The following is a 14,283-nucleotide window of genomic DNA, read 5'->3' as shown; positions in this document are numbered from 1 at the left end:
TCCTGCATAATGGGCATTAACAGCCTAGACGCAAGATTGTAAAACATCAGTAGCGAACTTCTGCCCTCCAGGGTCCTCCCATTGTGCTGAAAGCCTGTATTCAAGACCTCCTCCCTCCTTCAATAAATGGCATTTGGCATTAAAAAAAAAATAAGTGAGGAAAACTAGGAATCTGAGGGCGAAGAAATGAATCTGCTCATATTATACTTTGTTGGATGTTTCTTTTTTCTTCTGTTGTTTTCTTGGCCTAATTGTCTATACTCTCTCAGCTCTAATTCTCTGTTCTCATCTTCCTGCTTCTTCTCATCTAGCTTAATCATTCTTCTTTTATGGGAGGCTTGAAGCAATAGCAAAAGTTACAAGAGTTACCTCTCACTTGCCAAAACATATTCCTAGGCTAAGCGATAAGAGCAGAGCCATTTGCCATGGCAACACAAGGTTCCTAGGTCTCAGGACCAGATGGAGGGCATGCAGTGCCCAGTGTGACAAACTCTGAGACATAGCTTTTTATCAGTAGACTTGGCAAGCAAAGAACTGGCAGGCTTTTCCTAGGCTGCTTTGTGTAGTAACCTTGGTAGACACCTAAGACTCTAACCTTGTGCATGACTGTAAAGTTTTAAACTTATGACCTATTTACAAAGGTCTTTAGTTTAGTTTGAACTTGCTCTGAGGTAAAAATGAGCTAAATGTGTGCAGTTTGTGTTAGACTGAGGTGAGATTGTTATTTTTGTTGGTCTGACTAGAAGGAACAAGGCAGGTTTTAAGTGTCTACAATATTGTGGGACAATAGATCTAGTTATGAAGCATTTGAATATATCTTCTATATATCCAAATTATACAGCTTATGAGAAGTCATCATCCTGACCATCCATGGATATATGTATGCCCATAAGATTGAGATATAATCATGAGATTACATATGCACATTACATGAAGGGACATGGCAATGGGGAGATATCATAGCTGTAATTGCATCAAAAAATCTACAACAAGAAACAACCAAGTCATTCAAAAAGCAATAATTCCAATATGCCCTGCATTTTAATTTAATCCTCAAATCAAAGATTCTGATGGATCGACCTTGTAAATGACAGCTGAATTCTAGCTGCATAATCCTGCGGCCTACAATAAGTCACGATAATGGCTCCTGACACCTAGTAACTTAGCAAGACCTTCTCAAAGGTAAAGCAAAGGAGGGCTGTGAGTATAATGCAGCAGTAGAGCGCCTGCCTGGTGTGCTCTCAATATTATTGAACTTGTAGCTGAAGGTTAAGAAATCTTAGTTTTGAACCCAAACAAAAATAGAACAATCTTTCTGGATTTTGATGAATTCACATGACTATTATTTCCTCCAAAATAGAATTCTCTTAGCTCTGCATTGAGAAAGGAGGGAGGGGGATGGACGGAGGAATGGAGGGGGGATAAAAGGAGAGGGGTAGGGCGAGAATATGAATGACTTGTTCACATAGTATCCCACAATGTTTCAGCGAGGTACATTCAGCTGGTGCTTTTATTTTTATAGATTAAAGAGGCTTATTTCTATATATGGTGGGTTTGGTCCATAAAAGACCAAAGGTGGCTAAAAATAGAATTATAGCAACTTTAAAACTATATATTAGGAATATATTAGACTCCCCCAGAACTGGCAGCTCCCAAACTTGATTTACTATTTTGCCTGTTTTCCTCCACTGCTTAGAAACACACTTGCTTCTCCTTTCTCCGGTCGGCTTCTGGCAGTGATTTTCACTGGTTTGTCAGCCAACCTTTCACCTTCTGCTTTACCAGTTCTGGAGGAACTGTAACACTCAACGTTCTTCTGTGCTGCTTAATACCCTTCACACTTCCTCTCTGAAGGCTTGAACTCCTTGCTCAATGGCAATAAGGCAGTGAGACAAGGGTGTTCTTCCTCATACTCTCCAGAGGCAGCAGGCTTCCCCTTCACCTGTCTGGCCATCTTGTCTGGTGTCACTGTTCAGGTCTACTCCTCTCCTCGGAAAACCCAGGCATGGATCTGCAGCCAGGAACCTGCCCTTTCGTTTCTTCTAAAGCTTGCTTTAATTAAGGCATTTCAAAACCGTGTGCATCAGCACCTCCCTCTGATAAACTGTCTTCCTGTTTGCTTGAGGTTTACAGATGAGCAGCAACAATCGCCATCCGATCCATCGAGCTACTCCCGTTCATTCGCTACCTCTGGGTTTGGACTATGTTTTTTTTCCGACATCTCTTCATTAGAACACGAGAAGTCAGGCTCCTCTTCTGATTCAGTCATTTGATTGTCTGGACCCACTGGAGGTGGCACTTTATCACCTGCTTGTATCTCCTCTGTGTCACCAATGGCAGAGACCTCAACATCAGGAGGGTCCCCTCCCTCCTGATATCCCTAAAGGTTGGGCGGAACTCATAGCCAAAATGTTTCCTGAAGAACTCTCTGAAGCATTTAACAAATCTGTCAAAATATTATTCAGCATTCAAGTGAGAAGTGGAAACCATTCGTGGAAAATCAATCATGGTGGTATGTTCATCTTTATCCAATAATAGGCTGAATCCACTGAAATCTCCAAGAATCGGCCCATGATTGCTGAGTTAAACTATTAGTCCCATAGTTTCATCATATACTGATGTGGAGTCTTCAACATGATGTCTCTGACACAGAATATAACCATGCATGAGCTCCATGACCACTGCACAGGAATTAATAATCAATTGGCTTTGGAACTGGATATTTCCTCTCACATAATGCCTTCATGTAGGCAAGTTCCTTCACAGCAGAGTGTTGTGGGATATTTGTACACTGTGTGAAGATGTATCACTGTGATTGCTTTAATAAAAACCTGAATGGCCAATAGCTAGACAGGAGAGATTAGGTGGGACTTCCAAGCAGAGAGAGGAACTCAGAGAATTAGAGTCTGGGTGTGTGAGAAACACCAGCAAGACATGGAGAGAGTTGAACATACAGAATGGAAGAGAGGCAAAAAGCCACGTGGCAGACTGTAGATGAATAGAAACGGGTTAATTTGAGTTATAAGAGCTAGTTGGGAACAAGCCTCAGCTAAAGGCCAAGCTATCATAACTAATAAGACATCTCTGTGTCATTATTGGGGGGCTGGCAGTCCCAACAAGAAAGCTCACTACAGCAGAGAAATGAAAGAAATAAAGCCACGAAAAGTGCTTGTGCTGATGGTAATCACGATTGGTTTTCAGATTTTTGAAAGGAAGTTCTTCCCAGTCTGTGGGGCTTTAATGCAAATTGCTATCCTTCTTCATTTGCAACAGCGTAAATATCTGACTCCGCCAACACCTACCTGGTTTCCTATAGACTTGACTACCTGTCTAGAACAGAGTGCTTTCAATGCTGGGTAATCAGGCAGCGTTCATCAACCAACAGCCCTGGGTGATTTCAGAACATTCCCAAGTTGAAAGTTTGTGCTTTGCTAATTCTCTTAAAACTATTACAGCCATGGTGTTTCAGGTTAACAACAGAAGCAATCCAGCTGCAGGAAACAATTCATGATTTCATACCCATTTCAGCTCCGGTTGAGACCCAAAAGTCACGTTCATTTTCCCCATGCTGGCTCAGCCCCAACACAGACACTCCCTCACTCTGCGGAAGACAGAGGGCTGCTCTGATTTGATGTTTTTAAAATCTAGAGGCTTGGAATGTATCCACATGATGCTTTCCGGAAAAGGGCTGGGATTAAAGGCATGGGCCACCACTGCCAGGCCAAAACCATTTTTGTAAATAGGCTAAAACCGAATTTTCCTCCAACTCTTATCTTGGTTAGATTTTTCTTTTCTTTTTTTCCAGTTGATACAAGCCAGGAACAGCTGGACAGAGTGAACTTCATCTGAAAACTGGCTCCACTAGACCAGGCTAGTTAATGACTGATGTGGGAGGGGCCAGCCCACGGTGGGGCAGTGCCACCCCTGTGCAGGTGGTCCCAGGTTACTTAAGAAAGCAGGCTGTGTGAGCCATTGGGAGCAAGCTGGCAAGCAGCACGCCTCCAGTCTCTCTGCTTGAGTTCCTGCTTGAGATCCCTGTCAAGCAAACCCTTTCCTCTCCCCACCTTGCTCTTGGTCATGGTGTTCATCTCAGCATCAGAAAGCAAAATAGTGAAAACACAAACTAATGTCACTTTTCTCACTGGACTTTTATTTTGGAAAATGGTGAAATTTTTGTATGTAATTTTTTTCACTCTCACCATGTAGACTTACCAAGTTACACATAATTATTTGTGATCCCGGTAACTTAATCGCTCCCCACCTCCTCATTGGTGTGTTACAGATATATTTTTATATATAATACACTGACAGTGGGATGTGGTGATTTTGTGTTTCCCAATATATCGTGTGCCCTAATAAATTTATCTGGGGTCAGAGAACAGAACAGCCACTAGACAGACATAGAGAGCAGAAAACGGTGGCACTCACACCTTTAATCCTAGCATTCCAGAGGCAGAGATCCGTCTGGATCTCTGTGAGTTCAAAGCCACACTGGAAACAGCCAGGCATGGTGACTCACGCCTTTAATCTCAGGAAGTGATGGCAGGAAGCAGAAAGGTATATAAGACGTGAGGACCAGGAACTAGAGCCTGGTTAAGCTTTTAGGCTTTTGAGCAGCACAGTTCAGCTGAGAGACATCCAGTCTGAGGAAACAGAATCAGCTGAGGAATTGGCAGGGTGAGGAGGCTGTGGCTTGTTCTGTCTCTCTGATCTTCCAGCATTCACCCCAATACTTGGCCCTGGGTTTGTTTCTTATGTAATAAAACTGTTTAGAATTATATCTACAGTGGGACACAGAAGGAATAAGTTTATTTTCAGTTCTGGAGGATGAAATTAGGACTTTGCACATGCTAAACAAATGCTCTATTAGTGAATGTCTGCAGCCTTTTTCAAAATAATTTGTGTGTGTGCTGCATGTGTGCTACATTTAAGTGTTCATCTGGGTGAATCCACCCATGTGCACAGGTAAATGTGGAGGCCAGAAGTCTACTGTAGGAGTCTTTACTCTGCCTTGTTTTCTGAGACAGGGCCTCTCACTAAACCTGAAGTTCAATCATTCAGCTATGGTGGCTGGCCAATAGTCTCTGCCTCCCCAGTGCTGAAATTACAGACACCTTGCTGGGCTTGACTACTTACGTGGATGTTTGCGATCAGAGCAGAAATCCAGGTTCTCACGCTTGCAGGACAAATGCGCTACTGAATGAGCCATCTGACCAGCCCCTGTTCTCTTTCCCTTTATTCTTCCTTTCTCCTCTCCTCTCCCCTTCCTCTTTCCTCCCTCCCTCCATCTATCCCTTCCTCCCTTCCATTATATTTTCTTTTTTTAATGACAGACTTTCTAGCTTAGACTGGGCTGATCTAAAAAATCCTTATGTAGTCAAAGATGACTTCTAACTTTTATGGTCATTTGAATGAAAATGCCTCCCCCCCCCATAGGCACATATATTTGAATGCTTAGTCATCAAGGAGCAGAACTGTTTGAGAAGGATTAAAAGGATTAGGAGGTGTGGCCTTGTTGGAGGAAATGTGTCACTGGGGGTGGGTTCTGAGGTTTCAGAAGCCTACACCAGACCCAGTCTCTCTCTCTGCCTGCTGCCTGTGGATCAGTACATAAAGCTCTCAGCTAATGCTACAGCACCATGCCTGTCTACTTTCTGCCATGGTGATTATGGACTAACCCTCCAAAACTGTAAGCAAGCTCTCTATGAAATATTTCTTTCACAAGAGCTGCCTTGGTCATGGTGTCTCTTCACAGCAATAGAACACTGACTAAGACAGGTTTCAAACGTCTACCAGTGGCTGGTATTACAAGAGTGAGCAGTCGGGCAGGGTTGGCAAGGGGTGACTTTCTATATTAAACCAAATGTCATTCTTACATCTTCATGAATTGCAGTTCATACCACACAGTGTTCACTCGGGTCATCACTGATCAGTATTCTCTGCGTTTGGTAGGAAAATAGGCTATAATGTCCATAGGTCACTTTCTAACCAAAGTTAGTAAGTTTATCAGTTTGAATATGATACAGTTCACTTCTGAATTAAAAGAGAAGCTTTCAGCCAGGCATGGTGGTGCACCTGTTCAAAATCAGCCCTTGTGAGGCAGAGGCAGGTGAGTTCAAGGCCAGCCTCATGTACATAATGAGTTCCAGGCCAACCAGGGGTTTGTAGCAAGACACTGTTTCAAGAGAGGTGGGGGAAACAGGTTTTAGCTTCAGTGTCCTTTCTCCCATGAGGCATTTGAAGTGAAGCTGTTCTCTTGCTCTAAGCCTCTGCACCACAAAAAGTCCAGTTAGATATCACATTGTCTCTCAAAAATTTTACCCTTCTCCCATTAATCATCATTTTAAATCTACATTTTCCTTCCCAAGGTAGGACTTTCTGTTCAGTCACTGGGAAATCCATGTTGTTGGTGGCAATATGGGAAATGTCAGGGCTTCACTTTCAGACCCTTTTCAAGCCTGTGGGTTATAATGAGTGAGTGAAGAGACACGGGACAATGTCATTACCGATCTATGTCTAGGGTACTTCTGTGCAGCTCTGCTTTAGAGACCGTGAGTTCAGCATTGAAAACTGGACTTGTTTTTGGCTCGGTGTCCACACTTGTAATCCAAGCATGCAGAATACTGGGAGAGACAGATCTTAAGTTTGAGGCATGGGCTTTACACAGTGAGTCCTAGGCCAAAGGAGAGTAGATAACAAGACCTTTAATTTTTTTAAAAAAAGATGAATAAATAAAAGAAAGGGAAGCAAGAATTGTGGCAAAGATGGAGCACTTACCAACCACTGTCTGTATTATCGTCCTCTTGCCCAATTCCACTATCAAAGCACAGCAGGCTAGCTAGTGGATATTCATGTTAACATGGAAGTTAGCTTATAATATACATCACTTGAATGGTGTAGATGGATTTTCAGTTCTTCCAAAGCAGATGTTTTAGTTGTTCATTCTAATGTTCCATAAAGCTCATTATTAATTTGAGGATGATACGTGTAAATAAGACAAAGGTATAAGTCCAAAGTGTCTTCCATGGAGGTGCTTTTCAGGTCACTTAGTCTGGACAACTTGTTCTGGCCTAGATGACTTTCATGTGAATATCCTGTCCTGAAGTACATAGCTCTTCTCTTCACCTTTCTCCAGAGGCTTTGAGGCACAATAGCTTCAGTGTATTCTATAGTGATCACACACACACACACACACACACACACACACACACATGCACACACCCCTCATCAGAAGCTCTATGCATACCTCCCAATCCCCTGTGCCTAGGGCTGCCCCCCCCCCAGTCTGGCTCCAACAGGAACTTCTAGAAGGCAGGAACTGCATCCAAGCATAGAGTACACATGATAGATACAGCAAAGCTAACTGCATAGATTAAACAAACTGAACTGTCGAAAGTGAGAGACAGGGTTATGGTTATGATCTGAGCCCTCACTCACTGGATGAGCAGGGAAACTGGGGTGAGAACCTAGAGAGAAGGACGGAGTGGCAGAGGCGCACACGAGCACCTTTACTCTGAGCCTGTGGCCTGGGAGCTGCTTGTCATCCAGAGTTACAATTAAGTAACTGGCCTTCCGAAGCCAAAACAGCAAAACCAGACTCAACAGAATGCCCCAGTGAAGTCTGGAAGGAACCTGGGGCAGGGGGCAGGAAGTTGGAGGGGGAGTGGAGAGGAGCAAGTGCCGGCATGGTGACACATGGTACCCTTGTTCTAAAAACTCCAGCAAGCAGACTGCTATGGTGCTTTGTATTTCAAAGTGGGGGTTAGGCATCTTCTGAAGGGGTAGTTTTCTGTAACAAATGCTGCGTTAATTTTCAGGTGACTCTCTCTGTCTTTCTCTGTCTCTGTCTCTCTGTCTGTCTCTCACTCTCTTTAGAGATAAGATCTTACTATATAGCATGCCTGGCCTGGAACATACTAGGTAGAGCAGTGGCCCTGGAACTCACAGAGATCCATTTACCTCTGCCTCCCAAGTGCTAGGATTAAAGACATGCACCACCATGCCCAGACATAACACTTGTCTTGATTCAGGAACTTAGAAATGAAATGATGTGAACATTATTGGATGGACTGAGGGAGGGATTCATTATCGAACCAATGTGGTCATTACAAATGTTCAGTGGCAACAAAGGGACAGAATAATGTCTGATGTCACTGACCTGCTTACTCCATTTCTTTCCCCTTGTCTTCTCCAGGTGCCCATACTATGCTCTTATTTCTACCTAGTTCCTTATGGATAGTGTGTGGTGATATTTTATTTGTACTGAAATGCGATGACTTTTTATTTGTGTGTTAATAAATAAAGCTTGCCTGGAGATCAGATGAAATAGCAAGCCATTTTAAGTAAACACAAAAGTCAGGCAGTGGTAGCACATTCCCTTAATCAAATCAGTTGGCAGGCAGGGTCTCTGTGTGTTTAAGGTCACACTAGAGAACAGAGCCAAGCATGGTGACACATGCCTTTAATCTCAGTACCAACCATAGAGACCTGGAGGTCTGTACAGACAGGCAGTTTCAAGGAAGTGAGGTAGCTAAGCTAAGAGTCAATGAGAGGGCAGAACAGCAAGGCAATAAAAGCCTGGGTAGACAGGAAGTCATGACATTTTGGAAGCTACAGAGCTGGCGAGGTAAGGTTGGTTGGTGGCTCTCACTATTTCCCTGATCTCTAAGGCTTTTACCCCTATATTTGGCCCCATGTTTTTTATTTATAAGACTTCTTGGAAATTTGTCTACAATAGTGTCAGGATTTATTAGGAATGTTAGTAGCCCAGGACACTGGCATCTAGGCATGGAAAGTCTTCAATTCTTCCAGATTGGATTCTGCTACAGCCAGCCTGTTCCTTGCTAAATACTATCGAGTCCTCTTGGCCTTTGGGAATGTTAATACAGGACTCTTATTCTTCATAGTTCCTCTGCTCCCACCCATGAGGAATAAAAGTGTGCTGTGACTTGGAGGTGTTGGTGAGACTACCCTGCTCAGCTGAAACCCATCTGGGAGAGGATTCAGATGCCTACAGTTTAAAGTCTGAAGAAACAAGACCAGCTGAGGAGTTGACAAATGAACAAAACGTGACCTGGGAACACAGAAGAAGGTGCTACCCAGACACCAAACCAGATCACCAGAATCATAAGTATATAATTCACTGATCGAAATCAGCTGCCCCTGAAGAAATAGCCCAATAGCACCAATTTAACCAAGAACCACTACTAAACCAAGACTAAAAATTAGAACAAGAGAGGCACTCTCAGACACAGACACCACCTGCACCTCACAGAGGAAGAGATGAGTAGACGCCAGTGCAAAAATACAGGCAACAACATAAAGACCTATATGGCAACATCAGAACCTAGTGATTCTACACCTGCAAGACCTAAACATACCATGACAGAAGAAACAGAAGAAATCAACCCTAAAAATGACATTAAGAAGATGATAGAGGCCCTTAAAGAAGAAATAAAACATTCCCTCAATGAGGAAATAAAAACTTTCCTTAAAGAGGAATTGAAAAACTACCTTAAAGAGGAAATAAAAACTTTCCTTAAAGAGGAAATAAAAAACTCCCTTAAAGAGGAAATAAAAACTTCCCTTAAAGAGGAAATGAAAAACTCCATTAAAGAGGAAATAAAAAACTCCCTTAAAGAAATGGAAGAAAAAACGAACAAAAAATGGGAAGAAATCAAATCAAGCCAAGAAAAAGCAATTAAACAGATGAAAGAAACATTCCAAGATCTGAAAAATGAATTTGAGACAATAAAGAAAACACATGCTGAGGGAATGCTGGAAATAGAAATCCTGACAAAACGAACAGGAACTACAGAAACAAGCATAACCAACCGATTGCAAGAGATGGAACAGAGAATCTCTGACACTGAAGACATGATAGAGAAAATAGATTCATCAGTCAAAGAAAACAATAAAGACAAAAAAGTCCTAACACAAAACGTCCAGGAAATTTGGGACACCATGAAAAGACCAAACCTAAGAATAATAGGGATAGAAGAAGGAGAAGAATACCAACTCAAAGGCACAGAAAATATATTCAACAAAATCATAGAAGAAAACTTTCCTAACCTAAAGAAAGAAATACCTATGAAGATACAAGAAGCTTACAGAACACCGAATAGGCTGGATCCAAAAAAAAAGTCCCCTCGCCACATAATAATCAAAACACTAAACACACAGAATAAAAAAAAATATTAAGAGCTGCAAAGGAAAAAGACCAAGTAACATATAAAGGCAAACCCATCAGAATAACACCAGACTACTCAATAGAGACTATGAAAGCTAGAAGATCATGGACAAACCTCATGCAGACACTAAGAGACCACGGATGCCAACCCAGACTATTATACCCAGCAAAATTCTCAATCACCATAGGTAGAGTAAACAAAATATTCCAGGATAAAACCAGATTTAATCAATACCTATCCACAAACCCAGCCCTACAAAAAGCACTAGAAGGGAAAATTCAACCCAAAGAAGCTAAACACATCCATGAAAAATCAAGCAATAGATAATCCTACACCAACATACACCACAGAAGGACAACACAACACAACCAAAAAAATAACAGGAATTAACAATCACTGGTCATTAATATCCATCAATATCAATGGTCTCAACTCACCTATAAAAAGACACAGGCTAACAGAATGGATAAGAAAACAGGACCCATCCATCTGCTGCATACAAGAAACACACCTTAACTCCAAAGACAGACACTACCTCCGAGTAAAGGGCTGGGAAAAGGTTTTCCAAGCAAATGGACCTAAGAAACAAGCTGGTGTAGCTATCCTAATATCTAATAAAATAGACTTCAAACTAAAATCAATCAAAAGAGACCAGGATGGACATTACATATTCATCACGGGAAAAATCCACCAAGATGAAGTCTCGATTCTAAACATTTATGCTCCAAATACAAAAGCACCCACATTCATAAAAGAAACACTACTAAAGTTTAAAACGCACATCAAACCCCACACATTAGTAGTGGGAGATTTTAACACACCACTCTCACCAAAAGATAGATCTACCAGACTGAAACTTAACAAAGAAATAAAGGACCTAACAGATGTTATGACTCAAATGGACCTAATAGATATCTACAGAATATTCCATCCTAACACAAAAGAATATACCTTCTTCTCAGCACCCCATGGAACCTTCTCAAAAATTGACCACATGCTTGGACACAAAACAAATCTCAACAGATACAAAAAAATTGGAATAACCTCCTGTATCTTATCAGACCACCATGCCTTAAAGTTAGAACTCAATAACAACAAAAATTATAGAAAACCCACAAACTCATGGAAACTGAATAATGCCCACCTGAAACATCAATGGGTCAAGGAAGAAATAAAGACAGAAATTAAAGAGTTCCTAGAATTCAATGAAAATGAAAGTACAACATACCCAAACTTATGGGACACTATGAAAGCAGTGCTAAGAGGAAAATTCATAGCTCTAAATGCACACATAAAGAAGATAGAGCAATCCCATACCAATGAATTAACAGCACAACTGAAAGCTCTAGAACAAAAAGAAACAAACTCACCCAGGAGAAATAGACGCCAGGAAATAATCAAATTGAGGGCTGAAATCAACGAAATAGAAAACAAGAGAACAATACAAAAAATCAATGAAACAAAGAGTTGGTTCTTTGAAAAAATCAACAAGATAGACAAACCCCTAGCCAAATTAACCAAAAGGCAAAGAGAGAGCACCCAAATTCACAAAATCAGAAATGAAAAGGGAGACATAACAACAGACAATGAGGAAATCCAGAGAATCATCAGATCATACTTCAAAAACCTGTACTCCACAAAAATGGAAAACCAGGAAGAAATGGACAATTTTCTGGATAAATACCAAATACCAAAATTAAATCAAGACCAGATAAACCATTTAAATAGACCAATAACCCCTAAAGAAATAGAAACAGTCATCAAAAGTCTCCCAACTAAAAAAAGCCCAGGACCAGATGGTTTCAGTGCAGAATTCTACCAGACTTTCAAAGTAGAACTAATACCAATCCTCTTCAAAGTGTTCCACACAATAGAAACAGAAGGAACACTACCAAACTCTTTTTATGAGGCTACAATTACCCTGATACCCAAACCACACAAAGATGCAACAAAGAAAGAGAACTACAGACCAATCTCCCTCATGAACATTGATGCAAAAATACTCAACAAAATATTGGCAAACCGAATCCAAGAATACATCAAAACAATCATCCATCACAACCAAGTAGGATTCATCCCAGGGATGCAAGGATGGTTCAACATACGGAAATCAGTCAATGTAATACACCATATAAACAAACTGAAAGAAAAAAACCACATGATCATCTCCCTAGATGCTGAAAAAGCCTTTGACAAAATCCAACACCCCTTCATGATAAAGGTCTTAGAAAGAATAGGAATACAAGGAACATTTCTAAACATAATAAAAGCAATTTATAGCAAGCCAACAGCAAACATCAAATTAAATGGAGAGAAACTCAAAGCGATACCACTAAATTCAGGAACAAGACAAGGCTGTCCACTCTCCCCATATTTATTCAATATAGTACTAGAAGTGCTAGCTAGAGCAATAAGACAACAAAAGGAGATCAAAGGGATACAAATTGGCAAGGAAGAAGTCAAACTTTCACTATTTGCAGATGATATGATAGTATACATAAGTGACCCCAAAAACTCTACCAGGGAACTTCTACAGCTGATAAACTCCTTCAGTAAAGTGGCAGGATATAAGATCAACTCAAAAAAATCAGTAGCCCTCCTATACACAAATGATAAAAGGGCTGAGAAAGAAGTCAGAGAAACATCACCCTTTACAATAGCCACAAATAATATAAAATACCTTGGGATAACACTAACTAAACAAGTGAAAGACCTTTTTGATAAGAACTTTAAATCTCTAAAAAAAGAAATTGAAGAAGATATCAGAAAATGGAAGGATCTCCCATGCTCATGGATAGGTAGAATTAACATAGTAAAAATGGCAATCTTACCAAAAGCAATCTACAGATTCAATGCAATCCCCATCAAAATCCCAACACAATTCTTCACAGACTTGGAAAGAAAAATACTCAACTTTATATGGAAAAACAAAAGACCCAGGATAGCTAAAAGAATCCTATACGATAAAGCAACCCTTGGAGGCATCACCATCCCGGACCTCAAACTTTACTATAGAGCTATAGTAATAAAAACAGCTTGGTACTGGTATAAAAACCGACATACGGACCAATGGAATCGAATTGAAGACCCTGACATTAATCCATGCACATATGAACACCTGGTTTTTGACAAAGGAGCCAAAACTATACAATGGAACAAAGAAAGTATCTTCAACAAATGGTGCTGGCATAACTGGATGTCAATATGTAAAAGATTACAAATAGATCCATATCTGTCACCATGCACAAAACTCAAGTCCAAGTGGATCAAAGACCTGAACATAAATCCAGTTACACTAAACTTAATAGAAAAGAAAATAGGAAGCACTCTTGAATGCATTGACACTGGAGACCATTTCCTAAATAAAACACCGACAGCACAGACCCTGAGCACAACCATTAATAAATGGGACCTCTCAAAACTGAGAAGCTTTTGCAGGGCAAAAGACACAGTCAATAAGACAAAAAGACAGCCAACAGATTGGGAAAAGATCTTCACCAACCCCACATCTGACAGAGGATTGATCTCCACAATATATAAAGAACTCAAGAAACTAGACATCAAAGCACTGAACAGTCCAATTAAAAAATAGGCTAAAGAGCTAAACAGAGAATTCACAAAACAAGAACTACAAATGGCTGAAAGACATTTAAAGAAATGCTCAACATCCTTAATCATCAGAGAAATGCAAATCAAAACGACTCTGAGATACCACCTTACACCTGTTAGAATGGCTAAGATCAAAAACACCAATGACAACCAATGTTGGAGAGGATGTGGAGCAAAGGGAACACTCCTCCACTGTTGGTGGGAATGTAAACTTGTACAACCACTGTGGAAATCAGTATGGCGGTTTCTCAGAAAATTAGGAATCGAACTACCTCAAGACCCAGCCATCCCACTCTTGGGCATATACCCAAAGAATGCTGATACATACCATAAAGATACATGCTCAGCTATGTTCATAGCAGCACTATTTGTAATAGCCAGAACCTGGAAACAACCTAGATGCCCATCAACGGAAGAATGGATGAAAAAAATGTGGTACATATACACAATGGAGTACTACTCAGCAGAGAAAAACAATGAAAGC

At 40.8% G+C, this 14,283-nt stretch overlaps 1 pseudogene; it reads right to left on the bottom strand.

Moving 5' to 3' along the window:
• Positions 1 to 1,692: 1,692 nt before the first annotated feature.
• Positions 1,693 to 3,523, bottom strand: LOC114691048 (annotated as a pseudogene).
• Positions 3,524 to 14,283: the final 10,760 nt, after the last annotated feature.

The sequence above is a fragment of the Peromyscus leucopus genome, chromosome 3 (assembly GCF_004664715.2).
Source record: "Peromyscus leucopus breed LL Stock chromosome 3, UCI_PerLeu_2.1, whole genome shotgun sequence".
In the NCBI taxonomy this organism is placed as follows: domain Eukaryota; kingdom Metazoa; phylum Chordata; class Mammalia; order Rodentia; family Cricetidae; genus Peromyscus; species Peromyscus leucopus.
The sequence above is the reverse complement of the archived record's forward strand: the minus strand, read 5'-3'. Positions and strand labels throughout refer to the sequence as shown.